General features: G+C 37.8%; 1 pseudogene; it reads left to right on the top strand.

Annotated features, from left to right (window-relative positions):
• Positions 1–549: 549 nt before the first annotated feature.
• Positions 550–1,474, top strand: LOC130884784 (mitochondrial import inner membrane translocase subunit Tim17-A-like; annotated as a pseudogene).
• Positions 1,475–8,921: the final 7,447 nt, after the last annotated feature.

Raw genomic sequence — 8,921 nt, 5'->3', positions numbered from 1 at the left:
TAATGGATGAAATTTTCTAGCAAAAGAACTTAAGGAAGTTCACAGTTCATATATAGTCCATAGTAGCAGGGACATAGAGGCTGAAAAAGATTACAGCTGGCTATATCATATCTACAACCAGTCAGCAGATGGTAAACAAATGCATGCTTCTGCAGAGTTCCCCTTTACTATTTATACAGTCTAGCATCCTGTCTATTATAGATGCAATTAAAGTCATCTCTCGTGACTAGCTAAACCATCTCTCCAGCCCCTAAAGTCATCTCTTTTTGGCATGACCAGAAGGTAAAAAATTTTTCACCCTTAAACCTGGAGACCTGCCTTTCGGTTTCTGTGAAGGTGAGAGTTAGCAGTAACAATCACAAATATGAAAATTCTATATGGTTACAAAGACATTTGTTTTCTAAATATTAGATTAGGTGTCTTCTTATACTTTTGTGAAATATTGATAAATACATTGTCAGAAAACTATCCCTCTGAACATACTTTACATAACCTACTTAAAATTGAATGATCAATTAAATCCACTGCTTTAAGATTTTCCAGCTGCGTGCCCGGTACTCTCGCGCGGGCTGGAACCAAGATGGAGGAGTACGCGAGGGAGCCGTGCCCCTGGCGAATTGTGGACGACTGTGGTGGTGCCTTTACCATGGGTACCATAGGTGGTGGTATCTTTCAAGCCTTCAAAGGCTTTCGAAATTCTCCAGTGGGAGTAAACCACAGACTCCGAGGGAGTTTAACAGCTATTAAAACCAGGGCTCCACAATTGGGAGGTAGCTTTGCAGTTTGGGGAGGACTGTTTTCTATGATTGACTGTAGTATGGTTTAGATAAGAGGCAAAGAAGATCCCTGGAACTCCATCACTAGCGGTGCCTTAACAGGAGCCATCCTGGCAGCAAGAAATGGACCCGTCGCCATGGTGGGGTCGGCTGCCATGGGAGGCATTCTCCTAGCTTTAATTGAAGGAGCTGGTATCTTGTTGACAAGGTTTGCCTCTGCACAGTTTCCCAATGGCCCTCAGTTTGCAGAAGACCACTCGCAGCTGCCACCGTCAAGCCAACTGCCACCCTCACCCTTCGGAGACTACCGACAGTATCAGTAGGACATCCTTCCCAGGAGTCCTGTGCCTGAGTGGACTGGAGTTCAGTAGGGTTTCAGAAGATCAAGTTACAGTCTCTTTAAAGCCGTAGGTGGGGCACCGTGGCCAAGCGGGCCATGAAGAGACATTTAGTACATTTTTCTATTTAAACGAGACTCAGAGGGGAGAAAAGATACTGAGTTTATTTATTCACACGTGGATTGCATTTGTGATCAGAATAAATGTCTAATGCATTTAAAGAGCGTATATATACACATACTTAGAAGATAAAGGACCAATGGGCAAATAACAGTGAAACTTGGCCATCATTTCCTTCAGGACTCCTCTGCCTGGTATTTTGTGTACAGTTATTCAGACAATAAAAGGTTCCTGGGACTTAAAAAAAAAAAAAAAAAGATTTTTCAGGTAAGCATATCTAAACATTTTATTCATAGATCTTGTTTTTATTTAATTCTGCGATAATCAATATTATTTACAGCCTTTGAAAAAGGCTTATCTCTCAGTAATTATAATTCTTGCTAAGACATTTGAATTGGAAAGATTTCAATAAAAATGTGAAATGCTTGTTTTTTATATATTTAGACTCAAATAGTACAATTCATTTTGAAATCATATTTATTCCATATTATTGCTGTTCAGCATATAAATGGTGCTTTATTAGCCATTCATAGTTTTCTACGTTCATTTGACTTAGATTTGTTCTATTTATATTTTGAAGCAATTTTCTAAACTGCCATCTAATTACACGTGCTGAGAGTATATTTTAAGCTGCTTACAATGATAAAAACTAAATGAAAATTTTATAATCTTAGTATCCTTCAAAATGTATGCAGGAACAATTCTGAAGAATTAATGACATACCAATATGACTAACACATGACTGCCACAATTATTCAGACATCTGAGTGTAATCCCTCAAACATGAGACTGCTCTATTTTCTATTCAATTAATATCAAATCTTGAAAACATATTATAGAAAATTTCACTACATAACTCATGAAAGGAACCCTGCTGGAATAAATGGAGAGCCTGATTGTGAAAAACAGAATAAATAATACTAATTAACTTTCACTTGAACATTAAGAAATTACTCCTGCAAAACATAAGGCATGACTTACTAATAAATTTTAATTATTTAATATATAATAGCAATTTAATGATAATTTAGTATAAATATAATTTAGATATATAACATGACTTGCTAATAAATTTAATGAAATGGATAACTGATACATAATAATCAAAATTCTTGAAGATATCATTTACATAAATGAAATGTTTAGACTACACTTACTATGAGTTATATCTAATTCTAGCCTTTCACATACCAGTTGGAATGAGTTTGGAGTTATATATTTATTTGAACCTAATTTAATTTTTTAAATTAAATTTTCTCTTTAATATTTTGGCTCATGCATTCAATATATTATATTTATGTTTTCTGTTCTAACACTACCAACTTCTCTCCATAAGTTCTGCTTTCAAATTCATTTAGATTTTATTTCTGTGTATTTGATTTATGTTAGGCAAACTGATGATGATTGAAAACATAAAATGTAAGAATAGAAGTAATTGATTTATGTATTCATTCTGCTGAAATAATTTAAAGCATGCTTTAAATACATTTATAAACATTGCTGAAATTTGGCAATGACATAATACAATTATGGAGGAGACTGAGCTGTTCAGAGACACTTCTAAAAACAACATAAGACAAACCCAAGGAGAAGAGAATAAAATGGACGCACAGTATAAAAAAGGGGTGGGGGTAAAAGGTAGAAAAGAGAGAATTAGCCTTCAAATTTTTTTTTTTTTTTTTTTATTTTTTATTCTTTTTTAATTAAAATTTCCACCTGCTCCCCGTTTCCCATTTCCCTCCCCTCCTCCCAAATATTGCCCCCTCCCCCCACTCCCCTCCCCCTATCCCCACTCCTCTTCTCCTCCCCCCACACCATTCCCCCTCCCTCTCGATACTGAAGAGCAGTCCAAATTCTCTGCCCTGCGGGAAGACGAAGGTCTTCTATCTACGTCCAGGAAGGTGAGCTTCTAAACAGGCTAAGCTCCCACAAAGCCAGTTCATGTATTAGGATTGAAACCTAGTGCCATTGTCCTTGGCTTCTCATCAGTCTTCGTTGACCGCCATGCTCAGAGAGTCCGGAATCAACCCATGCTTATTCAGTCCCAGACCAGCTGGCCTTGGTGGGCTCCTAATAAATCAGTTCCACTGTCACAGTGGGTGGGTGCATCCCTCGTGGTCCTGATTTTTTGCTCTTGTTCTCCCTCCTTCTGCTCCTCATTTGGACCTTAAGAGCTCAGACCGTTGCTCCAAATTGAGACTCTGTCTCTACCTTGATCCATCGCCAGATGAAGGTTCTAAGGTGATATGCAAGATATTCATCAGTATAGGATAGGGTCATTTCAGGTTCCCTCTCCTTAGTTGCCCAAGGTACCAGCTGGGGACATATTCCTGGACACCTGCGAACCCCTCTAGAGTCAAGTCTCTTGCCAACCCTAAGATGGCTCCCTTAGATAGGATATATACTTCGCTGCTCCCGTATCCATCCTTCCTATATCCCAACCATCCCAATCCCCCGAGCTCCTCCCATCCTCCCCTTCTCATATTTCTCATCCCATTTCCCCTTTGCCCCATGCCACCTCACCCGCAAGTTCCCATTTTTTGCCCTGCAATCTTGTCTACTTCCCCCTCTCCATGCGGATGACTATATGATTTTCTTTGGGTTCACTTTCTTATTTAACTTCTATAGGATCGCACATTATATGCTTAATGTCTTTTACTTATGGCTAGAAACCGATTATGAGTGAGTACATCCCATGTTCCTCTTTTTGGGTCTGGGATACCTCACTCAGGATAGTGTTTTCTATTTCCATCCATTTGCACGCAAAATTCGAGAAGTCATTGTTTTTTACTGCTGAGTAGTACTCTAATATGTATATATTCCACACTTTCTTCATCCATTCCTCCATTGAAGGGCATCTAGGTTGTTTCCAGGTTTTGGCTATTACAAACAATGCTGCTATGAACATAGTTGAACAGATACTTTTGTCATTTGATGTGGCATCTCTTGGGTATATTCCCAATAGTGGTATTACTGGATCTTGGGGTAGGTTGATCCCTAATTTCCTGAGAAATCGCCACACTGATTTCCAAAGTGGTTGCACAAGTTTGCATTCCCACCAGCAATGAATGAGTGTGCCTCTTTCTCCACAACCTCTCCAGCAAAGGCTATCATTGGTGTTTTTGATTTTAGCCATTCTGACAGGTGTAAGATGGTATCTCAAAGTTGTTTTAATTTGCATTTCCCTTATCGCTAAGGAGGTTGAGCATGACCTTAGGTGTCTTTTGGCCATTTGAATTTCTTCTGTTGAGAATTCTCTGTTCAGATCAGTGCCCCATTTTTTTATTGGGTTCATTAGCATTTTAAAGTTTAGTTTCTTGAGTTCTTTATATATTTTGGTGATCAGACCTTTGTCTGTTGCAGGGTTGGTGAAGATCTTCTCCCAGTCAGTGGGTTGCCTTTTTGTCTTAGTGACAGTGTCCTTTGCTTTACAGAAGCTACTCAGTTTCAGGAGGTCCCATTTATTCAATGTTGCCCTTAATGTCTGTGCTGCTGGGGATAAACGTAGGAAGTGATCTCCTGTACCCATATGTTGTAGAGTACTTCCAACTTTTTCTTCTATCAGGTTCAGTGTGTTCAGACTAATATTGAGGTCTTTAATCCATTTGGACTTGAGTTTTGTGCATGGTGATAGATATGGATCTATTTTCATTCTTCTACACGTTGACAACCAGTTCTGCCAGCACCATTTGTTGAAGATGCTCTCTTTTTTCCATTGAATACTTTTAGCTCCTTTATCAAAAATTAGGTGTTCATAAGTTTGTGGGTTAAAATCAGGGTCTTCTACTCGGTTCCATTGATCGACTTCTCTGTTTTTATGCCAATACCAAGCTGTTTTCAATACTGAGGCTCTGTAATAGAGTTTGAGGTCAGGGATGGTAATGCCTCCAGACGATCCTTTATTATATAAGATTGTTTTGGCTATCCTGGGTTTTTTGTTTCTCCATATAAAGTTGATTATTGTCCTCTCAAGATCTGTGAAGAATTTTGATGGGATTTTAATGGGGATTGCATTGAATCTATAAATTGCCCTTGGTAGAATTGCCATTTTTACTATGTTGATCCTCCCTATCCAAGAGCAAGGGAGATCCTTCCATTTTCTGGTATCCTCCTCAATTTCTTTCTTCATTGACTTAAAGTTCTTGTCAAATAGATCCTTTACTTCCTTGGTTAGGGTTACCCCAAGATATTTTATGCTATTTGTGGCTATCGTGAAGGGTGATGCTTCTCTGATTTCCATCTCTGCTTCCTTATCCTTTGTGTATAGGAGGGCAACTGATTTTTTGGAATTGATCTTGTATCCTGCAACGCTACTAAAGGTGTTTATCAGCTGAAGGAGTTCTTTGCTGGAGTTTTTGGGGTCGCTTATGTACACTATCATATCGTCTGCAAATAATGAAAGTTTAACTTCTTCCTTTCCGATTTGAATCCCTTTGATCCCCTTATGTTGTCTTATTGCTATTGCTAGAATTTCAAGCACTATATTAAAGAGGTATGGAGAGAGTGGACAACCTTGTCGTGTTCCTGATTTTAGTGGAATAGCTTTGAGTTTCTCTCCATTTAATTTGATGTTAGCTGACGGCTTGCTATAAATAGCTTTTATTATATTTAGGAACGACCCTTGTATTCCTAATCTCTCTAAGACCTTTATCATAAAGGGATGTTGAATTTTGTCAAATGCTTTTTCCGCATCTAATGAAATGATCATATGGTTTTTTTCTTTCAGATTATTTATATGATGGATTACATTGATAGATTTTCGTATGTTGAACCAGCCCTGCATCTCTGGGATGAAGCCTACTTGATCATAATGGATAATTTTTCTAATGTGTTCTTGGATTCGGTTTGCCAGTATTTTATTGAGTATTTTTGCGTCGATGTTCATGAGTGAGATTGGCCTGTAGTTCTCTTTCTTGGTTGTGTCTTTGTGTGGTTTTGGTATCAGAGTAACTTCAGCTTCATAAAAGGAATTTGGCAATGACTTCTCTGTTTCAATATTGTGAAATACATTAAGGAGTATAGGTATTAGGTCTTCTTGGAAGTTCTGGTAGAATTCTGCATTAAAGCCGTCTGGACCTGGGCTTTTTTTGGTGGGAAGGTTTTTTATAACAACTTCTAATTCTTCGCGACTAACGGGTCTATTTAGATTGTTCACCTGGTCCTGGTTTAACTTTGGTATATGGTACTTATCTAAAAAAGTGTCCATTTCTTTTACATTTTCCAATTTTGTGGCATACAGGTTTTTGTAGTAAGATCTAATGATTCTCTGAATTTCGTCTGTGTCTGTGGTTATGTCTCCCTTTTCGTTTCTGATTTTGTTAATTTGCGTATTCTCTCTCCGCCGTTTGATTAGTTTGGATAGGGGTTTATCAATCTTATTGATTTTCTCCAAGAACCAGCTTTTTGTTTCATTGATTCTTTGGATTGTTTTCTGTGTTTCTATTTTGTTGATTTCAGCCCTCAATTTGATTATTTCCAGTCTTCTACTTCTCCTAGGTGAGTCTGCTTCTTTTCTTTCTAAAGCTTTAAGGTGGGCTATTAGGTCTCCAATGTGTGCTTTCTCCGTTTTCTTTATGTGGGCACTTAATGCTATGAACTTTCCTCTTAGCACTGCTTTCATAGTGTCCCATAGGTTTGAGTATGATGAGTCTTCGTTTTCATTGAATTCAAGAAAGACTTTAATTTCTTTCTTTATTTCTTCCTTGATCCAGGTGTGGTTCAGTAGTTGACTGTCCAATTTCCATGAGTTCATAGGCTTTCTGGGGATAGCATTGTTGTTGAATTCTAACTTTAATCCATGGTGATCTGATAAGACACAGGTGGTTACCGATATTTTTTTGTAACTGTGTAAGTTTGCTTTGTTACCGAGTATGTGGTCTATTTTCGAGAAGGTTCCATGAGCTGCAGAGAAGAAGGTATATTCTTTCTTATTTGAGTGGAATGTTCTATAGATGTCTGTTAAGTCCATTTGATTCATTACCTCCCTTAATCCTCTTATTTCTCTGTTAGGTTTCTGTCTGATTGACCTGTCCATTGGTGAGAGAGGAGTGTTGAAATCTCCTACTATTAGTGTGTGTGGTTTGATGACTGCCTTGAGTTTTAGTAACGTTTCTTTTACATAAGTGGGTGCTTTTATATTAGGGGCATAGATATTCAGGATTGAGACTTCATCCTGGTGAATTGTTCCTGTTATGAGTAAAAAATGTCCATCTCCATCTCTTTTGATTGATTTTAGTTTGAAGTCAACTTTCTTAGAAATTAGTATGGCCACACCTGCTTGTTTCTTAGGTCCGTTTGCTTGATAAACCTTTTCCCAGCCCTTTACTCTGAGTAGATGTCTGTCTTTGTGGTTGAGGTGTGTTTCTTGTAAGCAGCAGAATGTTGGATCCTGTTTTCGTATCCAATCTCTTAGCCTGTGCCTCTTTATAGGTGAGTTGAGTCCATTGATATTAAGTGATATTAATGACCAGTGGTTGTTAACTCCAGTCATTTTTCCTTTCTTTCCTTCTTTCCTTTGGTAGTAGAGTTTGTGTGTTTCCCTTCTTCAAGTTGTGCTGGTGAAGGGTCATTAGATGTCTGAGTTATTGTGGGCATTGTTGGACTCCTTGGTTTGTGATTTTCCTTCAATTACTTTCTGAAGGGCTGGATTTGTGGCTACGTATTGTTTAAATTTGTTTTTATCCTGGAAAATTTTGTTTTCTCCATTTATAGTGAACGAAAGCTTGGCTGGGTATAGAAGTCTGGGCTTGCATCCATGGTCTCGTAGTTTCTGCAGTATATCTATCCAGGACCTTCTGGCTTTCATGGTTTCCATAGAGAAATCAGGTGTAAGTCTGATAGGTTTACCTTTATAGGTAACTTGACCTTTTTCCTTTGCAGCTCTTAATATTCTTTCTTTATTCTGTATGTTTTGTGTTTTGATTATTATATGACGAGGAGATGTTTTTTTTTGATCCAGTCGATTTGGTGTTCTGTATGCTTCTTGGACCTTCAAAGGAATATCTTTCTTAAGGTTGGGAAAGTTTTCTTCTATAATTTTATTAAATATATTTTCTGGACCATTGAGCTGTAGATCTTCTCCTTCTTCTATCCCTATTATTCTTAGGTTTGGTCTTTTTATTGTGTCCCAGATTTCCTGAATGTTTTGTGATGAGAATTTGTTGGTTATGCTGTTTTCTTTGATGAGAGTGTTTATTTTCTCTATGGTATCTTCAGTGTCTGAGATTCTTTCTTCTATCTCTTGTAATCTGTTGGTGGTACTTGTCTCTGTAGTTCCTGTTCGTTTATTCAAATTTTCCATCTCCATCCTTCCCTCGGTTTGTGTTTTCTTTATTACTTCCACTTCATTCTTCAAGTCTTGAACCGTTTCCCTTACCTGTTTGATTACTTTTTCTTGTTTCTCTTGGTTTTCTTGGGTATCTTTGAGATATTTATTCATTTCCTCTACCTTTTTGTTTGTAATCTCTAATTGGTTGTGGCAGTTTTTCACCTCCTGTTTAAGGTCCTCTATTATTTTCATAAAATTCACTTTTGAGTCGAATTCTTCTAATTCTTCTGGATTAGGGTGTACACTTCTCATTTCGGGATTCCTGGATCCTGGTGATGTCACGTTGCCTTTCAAGTTGTTGGGGGAATTCTTGCATTGGCGCCTGCCCATCTTTTCCTTCAAATGGAGCCAGGAGAGGCC

This window comes from Chionomys nivalis, chromosome 12, assembly GCF_950005125.1.
Source record: "Chionomys nivalis chromosome 12, mChiNiv1.1, whole genome shotgun sequence".
NCBI classification, from domain to species: Eukaryota; Metazoa; Chordata; class Mammalia; order Rodentia; family Cricetidae; genus Chionomys; species Chionomys nivalis.
Note: the sequence above shows the minus strand (reverse complement) of the source record. Positions and strands in the feature narration are given on the sequence as shown.